Source organism: Lutjanus erythropterus, chromosome 7, assembly GCF_056507025.1.
Source record: "Lutjanus erythropterus isolate fLutEry1 chromosome 7, fLutEry1.hap2, whole genome shotgun sequence".
Taxonomy (NCBI): Eukaryota; Metazoa; Chordata; class Actinopteri; order Lutjaniformes; family Lutjanidae; genus Lutjanus; species Lutjanus erythropterus.
In genome coordinates, this window is record NC_139323.1 from 18,795,708 (window position 1) to 18,809,771 (window position 14,064).

The following is a 14,064-nucleotide window of genomic DNA, read 5'->3' on the forward strand; positions in this document are numbered from 1 at the left end:
AGGTCGTCTCCTTTTAGCGAGACTTCCCACAGATCCTCAGCGTAACTCAATCTGTCGACAATCAATACGCTGCCCAGAGCCTATTGAATAAATACATGATTCAATTATTTAGAGAACTCAGCTGCATGCACCCCCTTTTTTCATCTCGTCAGAAGAGGAAATCTAACGCAGAAACTGAGTCAGATTTGGCATCCTCTCAATGGTGCTCCAAATGTTACAAAAGGAAATTAATTCAGAAAGAAAATCCACTTTTTAGTGCACCTTTGGCACTATTTTGCAACACTAACTTCCATAAACATTTACTATATTTCAGCGTTGCCAGAAGAGTAGAATTCAGCGAGTGAGATGGTAGCAGAGAAGCAGGTGTTTTTCTTGGTTGTTGGAGGGTCCCACCACAGACTTAAGGACACCGTCATCCTGGGTCCCCCATTCTGCAGCCCGCCTGCTTCACCTCTTCCCTCCTCTGGACGGCCTGCTGGCTCTCTCCCCTCCTTCCCTTCTCCTCATCCTCCTCCTCCTCCTCCTTCTCTTCTTCTTGGGCCTTTGATCAAAGCTGGCCTCTCTGCCACAGCTGCCCATCAGGGGGCTCCTCACCCTCACCTACAACAACACTGCCTGCTGGGCATCCCTCTCTGATGCACACACATGGGTGCAGGAACCCACACACAGATTCACACACGGATCCAAACTATTATTAATTTCTACGGAAACAACAAGCAGGATGTTTTAAACTCAGGAAATGTGATTTTATTTTGCATACGTGAGAGTGAAGGAACAACAAGCACGTGTGTGTGAGAACAAATGTGAGGTGTGTTTCTCTGTGTTTGTGTGGGTTATGTCAGCATGCTGAGGTTTGCACATAGCCTCACAAATTCACACAGGTTCATATGTGTTTTTGCCAAGTGAAAGAGACAGGCAATGTTATCCAGAGTGCATGCTATGCTTCGACTGAGCAAACACATTATGCGCTGGGAGCTGCATTTTCCACATACAAACAGACACCAGGACAAACAAGCAGCACAGCTTGCTTACATATGTAGGACTGTACTTAGTTCCACCTGTAAGCTTTTATCTGAAGGCCTGGTGCCCAAGTTACTTCCTCTTCTGTACATGACCTCAAAACTCCTCTTATTTGGCATGTGTACCCCCAATTATAGACAGAAGAAACACTTTGGTCTGCCTTCCAGAGGCACTGGGAGCAATCCAGAGCAGAATTTTTAATAAACTCTTCTGTTTTACTCATGGTGGCAGAGAATGTTTGTTGACTTCTTTTCTTTTTCTTTCTTGATGGAGCGTTGTTGGTTTCTCTTTGAAAATCCACTGTTCTCCTCCAGAACTGGAAGTAATCCTGTTGAAACATCTGGTGATGACTCAGGCTGCGTATCAGATACACATCACATGTGATTCATTATCCTGAGGTTGGCCTGTCCCGGGCAAATTGGACTTTGTATATTTTCAGACAGTCCCATACATATACATGGGACCCGGCTGTGATGACACATCGGCCCGATGAAAGTGTTTCCAGTGTTTGTGTCCCAGTTCAAAGGGGTTGATGGGTACCTCCGCTCCGCTGCTGATGTGACACAGGAAGAACCTTGGGCCAATCCTCTCCACCCTTACCTGCACCCCCAAGCCCCTGTCACCCTGTTACCCCACCTCCCTTCCCAACAACGCTGGGGTCAATTAACTAATTAAGTGCCAATTAAAGCATTAACTGCTTCCCGGAGGTTGTGAGGTAGCATGAGGTGGGATGTGGCGCAAGTGGCCACGGGGTTGAAACCAGAACAAGTTCAAAAGGGTTTTATTTCCTTAAACACAATGACAGAGCAGACGGTTGGCCAGTGCAGAGAGGAAGGATGACTTCAGTACATTTTAAATGCTGTCACTGCACAGTAAAAGGTCTCAGAAAATAAAACACAGATATTTTCCAACCATTAAAGGGATAGTTCAGATTATTTAAAGTGGGGTTGTACGAGGCACTTATCGATTGTCAGAGTATCATCCCGCATTTATGCGGTGTCGGAATAACAGGAAAAATTAGTTCCCAACTGGGAAAATTAATGTCAACGCCCCCTGAAGTCAGGCCAACAACTCAGAGAGTCAGAGAAAATTCTGCAATATGAATTGACAATTCGTTGCCGGTTGACGTCATATATGTAGGAACATAATGGACAAAAGTAAATACTTGTTTGATAATGTTTTATTACACATTCTGCATATCAATTTTGTAATTAATAATGTGTAGGTTATTACTGTTAGTTGATGTCTGCACAGAATCCTAACTAATATTTTAAAACACAGAAATCACACAATAACTCAAGCAAACAAACCATTAATTGAGCAGACATGGATCAGCAATTCCAATGTTCTGCGAGGTAAAATAATTGATTTTGTCAGTCGAGTCTGGTTGAGTGAGAAAGCAATATTTAGTTTATGTAACAGTAGTTTCCTGTTGGAAAAGACTGTGACAGAAAGTTTAAGGCATGAAATGATTCTAAATCATTCTAAATATAGCATAAAAAATAAACTGTGCTTGGTGCTCATATCTGTCTAGATGGATATATAGTTTAATCCTGCAGGTGCTGTGTGGGTGGACACATCAGACAGTGCCAACAGGTTTAGACAAACACAGGAAAGTCTCTGAAAGTTAATTAAGTCTACTTATCTTCCTGATACCATCAGAGTTATTCTGACTGGGTAAGCTCAGCCCACCTGCCACTTCATGGAGGTTAAAATATGCAGTAAGAATTATTTCTGCATATTTGACCCACGTCTGGCTGTGTTATCCCTCACATAGACACAACTACTGTTAACACCTCCAGCTCTGTGCAGAATACAGTGTTCTCTCTGTGTGTGTTTTTTTTTTCTTCCATGAACCCCTGCTGCTCGCCTGGACTGTGCTTCAACCTTCAGCGGTCAGAGTTGAAGGGGGAACAGAGAGTCAATGAGGTGAAAAAGCATGAAGGGCGATATCCATACCTCTTCAGAGGGGCGAATGCACAGGATGAAGGACGGATACATAAGTAGCAGTGCATGTCCATGTAAAGCTCAAATGTCTCCCTTGTAGAGTTGAGGTCAATTTGCTCTCAGTTTACTCTGTTTAACATGTAATTCAAAACTGCAACTCATTATACGATAAAATACTCTTAATCCCAAATCACTTCCTTATAGATTATTGGAGCAATTTTATGGTGATTTTCAACTTTTATTGTCAAGAAAATCTCCTTGGTAGGTTGACTTAGAAGTGAATTAAACTTTGCTGCTTTGCAAAGGTGATACTGCCCCCTGGAAAATGATTTCCTGTTTGCAAGACCCAGGTCCAAATCCCGTCTGTTACCTACACTCTTAGAAATAAAGGTTCCAAAGGGATTCTTCCTGAGGGGCTGAGGCTCTACCCAAAACCATTTGCCTCTAAAGAACTCATTTTGAAGAAAGGGTTCATCAAGGATTGAAACCGTGGGTGTTAAAAGTTATTAAAAGTAATTATAACATAAATACTTTAATATGTAGAATACAACATAGTCTTTCATAGAACCCTCTAAAGAGGGTTATAGGTTAAATTCTCATAAAATATACATCTTGACCCCCCTGGGTGGATTCTACATGAAATCTTGGAATATAAAAAGGCTCTGGTCGAACATTCTGGGTGGGTTCTTGTCAGCACCCTCAAAAGGTGGAAAACCTCTCATTGCAAAGATTCCACCTGATGGAAATGTGGGCTGAATACACATAATCAAGGTTCTAAGAATCATATGTGGGACTGATTCAAGAACCTGAGCTAATTTGGTGGAAAATGCAAAGGGTTCCAGGTGGAACCCATAAGTGCTCAAACAGGAACTAAAAAGGGTTCTCCTATGGGGACAAGAACCTTATATGGTTCTAGTTAGCACATTTATTTCTCAAAGCACATACGTCCCTCAGAACAGCTTCACTCTTGTGCCTGATCCCAGCAAGCCTGTACGAGAACAAGAGCTAATTTTAATATTGGGAGCAAACCAGCAGGCATTTATACCATTTATACCAGTTTTAACTGGAATCATTGTAGAATATGAAATGCCCACTTTGTTCCCAAAGAAAACCTGCTAGTGTTCGGTTCCAGATAGGATCAAACTTTTCAGGTACTGAACCAGTTTATTTTTTGATGGAAATGCTCCAAAGAGTTAAATATTATGAACAGAAAAAAGAACAGGGCCAGTTCCATGTTGGTGAAAAAGGCTTGCTAAGGGGTTCTGCATGGAACCTTTTGCAGATGGGTAGGTTAGGTATAACCCTTTATATTAGGTTCAAGGTAAAAACCTATAATAGGCCTTTTCCAGCTACATGACACCAGCCCTGTTCCAGTTCAAGCTCCTAATTTTTAAACTTTAAGAGCATTTCCACCAAAAATAAATTGGTTCAGATCCTGAAAACATTTTTCTTGGGAACAAAAGTGGGTGTGTCATATTTTACTGGCTGTCCAACGCCATCTGTGATGACATCCTTAATTGTAATGGTTCTGCTAAAAACTGGTGGAAACGTGGTCCAGTTCACTAGATAGCATCAAGGTTCCAAGAATCTTGAACTAAACCGTTCAAGAGCCAGGGCTAACTAGGTGGAAGAGGGCCAAGGTTGAACCTTTATAAAGGGTCCTACCAGGAACTAAAACGGGTTCTACTATGGGGACAAGCCTGAGAATCCTATGGTTCTAGTTATCACTTTTATTTCTAAGAGTGTACAGGTCCCTTGTAGCAGCTGTGATCCAACTTCACTCCTGTGCCTGCTCCCAGCAAGCCTGCGTTCGAGTTAGCCTTGGCCCTGCTCACTCCCCACAGGCCCAGTTATTGGAGCGTTTTTCCTCCACATTTAGGACCAACAGGCTGTGTCCCTGGCTCCCCCCTCATACTGTGTTTACCCAGGCCGGACGCCACCTCCCTTTCAGCAGGTTCATATGGAGTTCTGGGGTTTCAGTTGGCCGAGTGACGCCAGTGTCAAGAAATCACATCATCATGACACGGCAGAGAGGGTAGCAAGAAGCAACATCACCGCTGTCGTAAAGAGGGCTCTTAACTTTCCATTCAGTGGGCAAATAGGCAGCTTCACAGGAGGAATGCAGTGAAGGAGGGCAGCCAGCGAGATGAGGACAGATGAAACGGATCACAGTGAAAATATTGTCTGAGATTATGATGACTAAATGATGTAATTCTTGCTGAGTGAGTAGGTTAAGCTTTAAGATGTAATCTATCTCACCTTTTAGGCATTTTAGTAAGACAGGGGATAATTAATGTGAGGCAAAAGTTTTCATAAGCTCTGTGGCTTCCAAGGCATTCATACAAATGTTATGTGAGACAGGAGGAGAGAGGAAAAAGACACCATGGGAGTAAAGGCTCCGAGGAGGAGTGACACAGAAAGGAGGAAGACATGGAGTCGGGTGGAATGCCCAAGAAAACACGAGACAACAACCCAACACAAGTGACTGTTACCAACTGTTAGGCATTATCATCCTTTTGCATGGCTTAAATTTCTGCAATGCACAGGCACATATATGCACACACAAATGGGCAATCCAAGGAATGTTGACAGCAACTGCTCCTTCGGTGTAGAGAGGGAATCTGAAGAATGGTACCATGAGGAATTTCAGATATCTAAAGCAATCTTTCACTTTCCTCCTAGTGAAGGAATTTAGCCTCTTACTGTTTCGAGAAAGCACTGAACATCTGAGACTCATTCATCAACTAACACTGCTTGTGCACCACGCTGAATCAATGCTTCTACTTAAGTAAAAACAAGGACAAATGCTTCTGTTCTATATGTAGAAATACATCAAGCCACAGGTTAACACTTAAACCAGCAGCCTTTTATGAAATATTATCCTCCTACCTCCAGCTTCACTCTCTCTGTCTCTGTCTTTCTGTCTCTATCTCTCATCTCCTCCTTTGCTGGATGTTTCTTCTGGCACTCAGCTCCCCTGTCTGTGTGCATCAACAAACACAAGAGGAGGAACCAGCAACTGTATTAACAGATGGCCAGAGTCAATAAAACACACACAAATCAAGTGTTGGACACATCTGTTGTACGTAGAGTCTGACTAATCTTTCTGTGTGGTTCGACAGGAGTGATGGAATCACAGCAGCTCGGCCAGATTAGAGGGGACGGGGCAGATCACCCAGGGGACAGCAGGCAGCTTTGTAATGGATCGTAGAATGGAGATAAAGCCCAGTAGAGGCCAGGGGGGACGTGTTTTAGTCAGATAAAGTCAGTAGCATGGATAAGAGCCAGAAATAAATGTCCTATCATTTGTCCATTAGCTTACTGCTGAGGGACTTTTTAAATGGGTGTATTGAGACATTATCTTAAATCAGATCGCCTTTGTTTTTTTTAAGACAGCAGCAACATAGAAAGTTACAGGCATCCTTGAAAAAAACTATCAGGATATATGGAATTTAACATTGTGAAATCTACATATGTTGTGATACTGTCAATTTTCTTGAAACTAATTTAAGAAACTGTTCTATCTATTTTTGGCTAAATTAAGCAATTCCATCACTTTGATGCAACAGTCATGTTAAGTTAGTATTGCCATACAGACTTTCCCATTCAGCTCTCCCACATTCAGATATATTAAAAGCAGAACTACCGTGGTATAAACAGAATGGCAAAATTTCTAACAATTTGTTTGAAGATTTCTATTGTCTCACCATGGCAGGCCTGCCAAAGCTTCCCATCTGGCACACAGAAAGCAGAAAGCAAAAGTGCATCTACAAAACAATACTACAGTCATTTTTTACTTTTCTTGACAGTGGCTCAGTTTGAAATATTGCAGTGAGTAATGGAACAACAAGGAGCAGCTACAGTGAGCTGTTAGACAAAGAGCAGTAGGCGACTGGTTGCACAACTTCGCTGTCAGGTAACCAACTCTTTCCACTGTGCACTGCTTATCACAGACTCATGCAATGTGCAGCATAAAATCAGATCAAAGCTGCTGACAGAACGATGGAAAAAGGCCAGTTGTTGCATGAATTCTTTATTTAACTGTCAATAGTCTGTTTTGGTGACCCTATAATTCTGTGAGCTGCAGTATTAAACCACATTTGCTGTTACCACCAGTAACTACAGGTGTCACATGCCGAGTAACAGGGCAAATGTATTAGCGTGTCAAAACCAGTTACACATAATTAATATTTCCTGCCAATCAAAAATGAATTCTACAATCACATATCTGGAATTACAGATTTTAATCATCACTCCTCAGTGAACTGTCTCCTTGACTGAGGTCTGAGAGTATTTTCTGGTTAAGAATCTAGTTATCATTAGAAATTTCCAATATTTTTTTCACAAATATATGCTAACAAAAATAACAGTTTTGTAAGAAAGTGAAAATATTAAACAATTATAGGCTAATTAGGAATATTTTTAGGATTTGAAAATTTCCCTTCCCCACAGTGTCTGCTTAGAAAGATTCTGGCCTCTGGGCAAATGCAGTTGAAATTCATGAAAACAGTTTGGTGCTAAACTGACTCACTGAGGAATGAGTTCCAGTGTAGAAATACTCTGCTTAAAAACCTCTAATACACTTAAAAGTGGCAGAGTAATTAGTCTCAAATAGTCCTAATGGATATGTCAAGTTTGTTGAACTATTTGGGACAACCAAATGACTAACTGTGTGACAGAGTGAAGTATTCTAGCTGCTGGGTGCAGCTAATAAAATACACACAAAAGGCAGTGATTAAGAGAGAGAAACATGAGGAATGAGGGAAGAATGTAAACAGGGAGGACTGCAAAATGTTTCAGAGAAAATCATGGATACAATTATAACTAGCATAAAACATAATACAATCCTGATGACAGTACTGACAGTGACAGTTGCTTCAAAGCCATTTATTATATTTAATGAGCTGTTGTTTTTTTAATTCTACATAAACTTTATTAACATCATCAGGGTCCAGATTATTCTTTGACAAGGGTTTAGGATTTAATCAGCCCTCTCGATGCAGTGCACAACCATGGCAGCAATTGTTGCTGACACGTCCACTCCAGCAGCCTCTTGCGTCACTGGAAAGTCAAACATTACCAGTGAGATTTAATTGGAAATAAGCCATTATGGAAAGGCCAGCACTGGAGAGATGTGACAGTGCATGGAGGGCCTGCTGCTGATTAGAGGAGAGGTTAATGCTGTACAATGTTAATCCTCCATTTGTCTGCAAACATATCAAACAAAAATGTACAGCAAAAACTGAATAACTGGCTGAAAAATAATGAAATGCTGGGGGGGGGGAGCACCAAACATCAAACAGATGTAATCAGATGAGGTCGATAAGCATACGGGCTCGGTTAATTCCCAACAAATTATCTAATCCAGATGTTGCACTCTTAGTGTAAACACAGTGCCCTGCAGAATCATAAAACAAATAAGCATGAAAAAGGTTTAAAGTTTCAAACAGAGCCTAACCCCGGGCCAAGACCTTTTCCACTGAAGAAAAAAAAAGAAAAGAAAAATCCACACCACACACTCCCCCTCCGCTGCCTTCTTGAAACAGGAAAATGTAAATATGGTAATATTTAGCACGTGTTTTAAAACAGATCGGTTTTCTCAAGCAGGGAGAAGCAGAGAGGAGGAGAGAGCGAAAGAAGCAGACAGGGAGGGAAAAGAAATGAAAAAACTGGCCCACACACGATAGAGAAGGCCTCCCCAGATTTGTGTGTGTGTTCCAGTCTTTGCAATGTGGACAGGCTGCGGCTTCCTCTGTTTGCACACAGCTCCACCAAAGAGCTCTGGCCCCGGCGCTGATGGCCTTGACACACTCCAAAACACCAAACTGGATCTGTCCCACTGTGAGTCTAGAGAGTCAACAACAACTTAACAATAGGAAAACACCACTCCAACGGGTCATATCATCCATCTGTACGCCGCGGCCATTTTTCACAGAGGGAAAATAGGAGGTGGAAGATAAAAAAAAAAGGGAAAGAGAGCAGAGGGAGGAGCAGAAATGGAAACATATGGATGTGTTTAAGGACCACCAGGGAAGGGAAACTTGTGCATTTTCGCATAAACCCCGATAAACTCCAAATATGTAATTACACGGGGTTTAGGGCTTGTCTGTTGCCGATTCATTCAGGAATTTCTGGTTACGTCTCTCTGAGATTTCGGGTGTAACAGGGCTCTTTATCGTTCTCAAGTGGCGGATCTGCTCAGCTTAGCTGCGGCCAAGCCCTCCACACACACACACACACTAACACACACACTCCACAGCCCTGGAACCTGCTCAGTGTGAGAGTGCCATTGTCCCCCCCACCTATTTAACAAGGCGGTGTGTGAAAGAAGAAAGCAGTCAAAAGAAATACCTCCAACTACATAAAAAAAGGCAAAAGGAGCGGGGATCCCTCGTAAAATACCTGCAGCATGTTTAAAGGTTTCATCACATCGCAATATTTATAGTTCTTCAATTCCTTGTCAGTGTTTGTAGCCAATTTGTTGTGCTCCAATAAATAGACTGGACTATTTATCAGCAGACCACATGGCAGCCATTTATGGGGGCTAACAAGAGGCAGATGTGTTTTGTATATGTTTTCACATGCAGGTTTGACGCGCTGACAGGCTGAGACAGATAGCTGAGATGTACAACCTCTGTCCCGGCTGCAGTATCGGCTGTAAACATCAGCTCTGATTAGACCATGGAAAACACAAACACGCCTCTCCAGCCATCTATAAGACTTATTTGTCTTCCCATGACAAAGATCTTTGATTCATGCACTGGATGCATCAATGTGACTGCAGTGAGGGATTCTGCACCTTTTTCTGCTCCCTGTGAGGCCTGTGCATGTGTGATGTCTAAACACAAACTGCACCTTATGTGTGTACTTTTAAAAGTGTCTATTTCTTTGTACTTCCTTGTGTGCGTGTTACGTGTGTGTGTGTCTGAGTGTTGCCAATTACCCCAGCTATAAATACAAGATCCCCATCCGTCACTGAGTTTCTGGGTGGCTGCAGCGCCGCCATAATTGGTTTCAGATGGTCACCCAGATCTTTCTCCCTGTGCTGCAGCGCCGTCACACCGCCTGTGTGTGAGAGAAAGCCGCAGGGGAGAGCTAGGCGGAGAGAAGGGAAAAAAAGATGAGTGACAGGAGTGAATAAATACAGAGCGAGCACAGGAATAAACAAGCAGACACTAAATGTTTCTTTTGTCCTGAAAGTCTCGTCAGCCTGTGAGGGGAAGGAAAATTTGACTTGTTAACTCAATAAGTGCTCATGGTTTTGTAACCGGTGTTTTCATTTTGATGCAATTTATTAAAATCAGATGAGATTTGCAAGGCAGGATATTTGGGTCAGATGTGATATAAATGTTGACGTGTTCGTTATCGAGTATGACTGCATGTGGAAATGAAAAATCACGTATTTTCTACTCATGCCAGCTTGACATTTACACAGCAATGTAATAAAAACACACAATGAAATATATTTTAATAGCTTTTGAATTACTTTAATAGTCAGAAATTACCACTATATAGGAAGTGCAGATATGTCATGCCAAGGTTGGTGAGGACAATAAACATGTCCAAGCCTGTTGTCACTAAGTTTCAGAATGACAGAGACACAGAGCATCCCTGTAAGCAGAGTAAAAGCTATCAGTGTCCACTACAAGGTGTGAGGACAGAGAGAGGGAGATGTTGGTCTGCTGCCAGGAGAGTGATGACAGAAGCATTGGAATAAATTACAAAACGATAGATTTATGTATATTTTCTCACTTTCCCCCGATTATCTGAATAACTTGCTAGAATTGTTGCTTGTTGCTTAATTCATATATTGCACATTTTGTCAGTAAAAAGAGATCCATAACCATGGATCAAACCAATGAAATGCATTGGATGGTAGGGATATTTCCAAACCATCCCCATCCAATTCTATACCCTTTTTATATAAGAAAAATAAAATTCAGTGGCAGTAATATAGTTTGGGAGTGGGGTTTTAATCTATTCAGATCCAATCTATCAGTTATGATTGATTGGTTACCATGGAAATTTCCCTTGATGGTATTTATATAATGTGATGTTACTTGAGGATTTAGTTGAACTAGGCTTAAGTGCTGTTTCTCTATCTGGTCCCAGAGGACACTTGATCAATGGACATATTAACAATAAATTAGCAGACTAGGCCAATCGATTCACAAAGCAGAGGACACTGTGACTCAGTCGTGGCAGCTGGTGAGTAGCTCAGTGTGAAAAGGCTGGATCAAAGAGGAATTACAAGCGAAGCAAAGCACCAAGAATTCTGCCTCTTACTTCAAAGCCTTATTGGCAGAAATATAGGCTATGTTTTGGTAATGTGGCAAATAAAGACAGAGTGTGACCTTCAGATAGCAATTAAACAACATTCACCAATACAAATCAAAATCTGTTTAATAAAAGTAAATTCTCCATTTATTGCCATCCATTTCTTTCTTTTTATTTATTTAACAGTTCATGAACAATATAAAACATATAAAAATAGAAAAGTTTTTGACACAAGAATATTTATGTTCTGTACAAATAATGTTTATTTGTTTATTTATTTAACAGGGACAGTGCAAAAGGCTATTTTTCATCTGTATTCCCTGTACAGATGTAAAAACCAACCGATATATTGATCAGACGATATTTGGCCTATCACAGCTATCCAATATGCAATGATATAATTTTTTTTTTACATAACTGTTTTAATTTTTCTTTTTGGTTTTCTAGTCAGCATTCTGTGGAGCTAAGTTAATGGATAAATATTAATATTTTATAGTTCTTTGTAATTATTAAAATACCAGTGAAAGTTCATTGTTTAAAGACTGAAATTACATTTATCATTATCATAAAAATGCAGAACAATAATATAAAAGGAAAGAAAATATAGTAATGCATTTTTAATAGAAAGATGTTAGCTTCGTCTGTATTTATACACCTGCCGTAATGTTTATGTTACCATGTTAAATACTGGTGTCAGTTCACAGCTGAATGATTCAACCCCCAACAAACTTCACTTTTGGCTACAGAACTTCTCTGTTAAAGCCACAGCCAAATAAAAAAATCTAAGCAAAATTACCCTCATTATGAACCTGCACGTCTACAAATATTCACACGCGATTTTTCACACTACTCCCACAATCCTCTTCTCCCTGCGCAGCATCTGTGTTGGCCTAGGCTACCTGTTTTCATCGTGTCCGTGGGAAAGCAGTGGAGAGGAGATGCAGTGTTTTTTTTCCTCTGTCTATGGTTTGTGTTAATGTGGAGGCGGCTCACCAATTATTACAGACGTTTTCTAGTCAGCAGAGCCAACAGCATGCGGACACACAGGAATCCTCAGCCTATAAATCCATTAAATCCCTCTCATTACAGCACGAGCCTCATGGCTGTGAGGCGGGACACGGAGCAGGGCCGCATGCTCACTCTCACATCGGGTGTCTCTCTGCCCTCATATCCCATACACTGCGTGTTCCCCTCCTCCATACCACAGTCATTACTGACCTGCTGTGGCTCTAATTACCTCGTTTTGTTGACAACAAGTACAACAACATACCCTATGCTCATTAAAATTATAACTGCAGCAGAGGTTGTCATACATAGTGGGATGTGTTCAATCAAAAGGGGTTTCTGTTTCCCCAGATCTTCAGTCTAAATTACTTCAAACTCCTGCACTGCTCTGGTCTGTGGTGACAGTCACCTCTCCAAACCTGTGACTGCTGTAGGATTTTTTTTTTCATCCATGTGTCATGGTTTTCACTGGTCCGTTTAGCCTTATTGGCTGCAAAAACGCAGATTAAATGTTTGGATATGAATACAAATGGAATAGGAATGTAGGGATATTCAGTAGTTAATTATGATTTTACTCTAATCTAGGTACATTATTATATATTACATTAGTATATAAGGTAGAATAAGTAGTATTTTTTCAGGTGCTTGATTGCTGAGTCTCATTAACAGGACGACAAATTTAAACGTCTTGGGCTGGTAAAGCGTCCCAAGCACAACAAAATAATGAGAAAATAAGAAGGTATAGATGGAGTCTCTGTAGATACAGGCCCTGCCACACACTTCAGGTGGTCCGACATGATGATTGTAGGAGTCTATGCATTGTTTCTGGGTCAAAATCCTGCAATGTTTGCCTATACATAAGAGTAAAATTACAGACGTGAAAAAAATACTAAAAGTACAATTACCCAAAAATATTACTTAATAACAGTAATTTGGGTGGTTGTAACTTCCACCACTGGGTAAAAGTAGCAACAAAAGTTATGCATTGAAGTGCTATTTCAGAGTAAGAATATATATTAACAGAAAAATGTACTGAATCAACAGTAAAAGTGACCTCTGTGACTGAATATTACACATGAATGTTATATAATTACATTGTTATAAGTATTATTTTACTGTTGTTTGCCCTGGTACTAATTTTCCAGAATTCTTTACACTGTTAGATTAACACTGTTGATTACTGTTAGTTTAATCTATTCAAAATCATCAAGTAATATTTCTAGTATTTCCCTTTAGAGTTGTTTAGCTATAAAGTGGGAAATATTCAAGTCTAGAGCAAGTATCTAAAATATGTACACATAAGTAACACATCAACAACTAATATAACTTAAAAGGTCCAGTGAGTAAGATTTATTTAAATTTTATTGACAGAATACAGCAGAGGTGGAAGATAATACCGATATGTATGTTTTCATTTGTATAATCTCCTGAATATAAGACTTGTTGTGCTTCCTTCACCTAAGAACAGGGGTCAGCATCCTTTACTACCAAAAGAGACCTTTTTTTCCATGTTTCTACTGTAGCTCAGAATGGACAAACAGTGACTGACCACATATGGCCTTTTGCATTTTGTGCGAGGTTCCACTGTAGGTTCTATTACTTGCTTGGAAGGGCAGGGTGAGACAAGGTGTTTGCAATCTGCAAGATGCCACTAAATCCTGTGCACTGGTCCTATAAATATAAGGAGGTACATTTCACCACTTGTCACAAAAAGTCAGTCAGTGTTAAATAAAAAGACTGACCTCTCCATAGCCACTGTCAGAAATCCAACCATATATTTCTGTACCACTGTATTCCAGAGTGCACTGGAGGAGA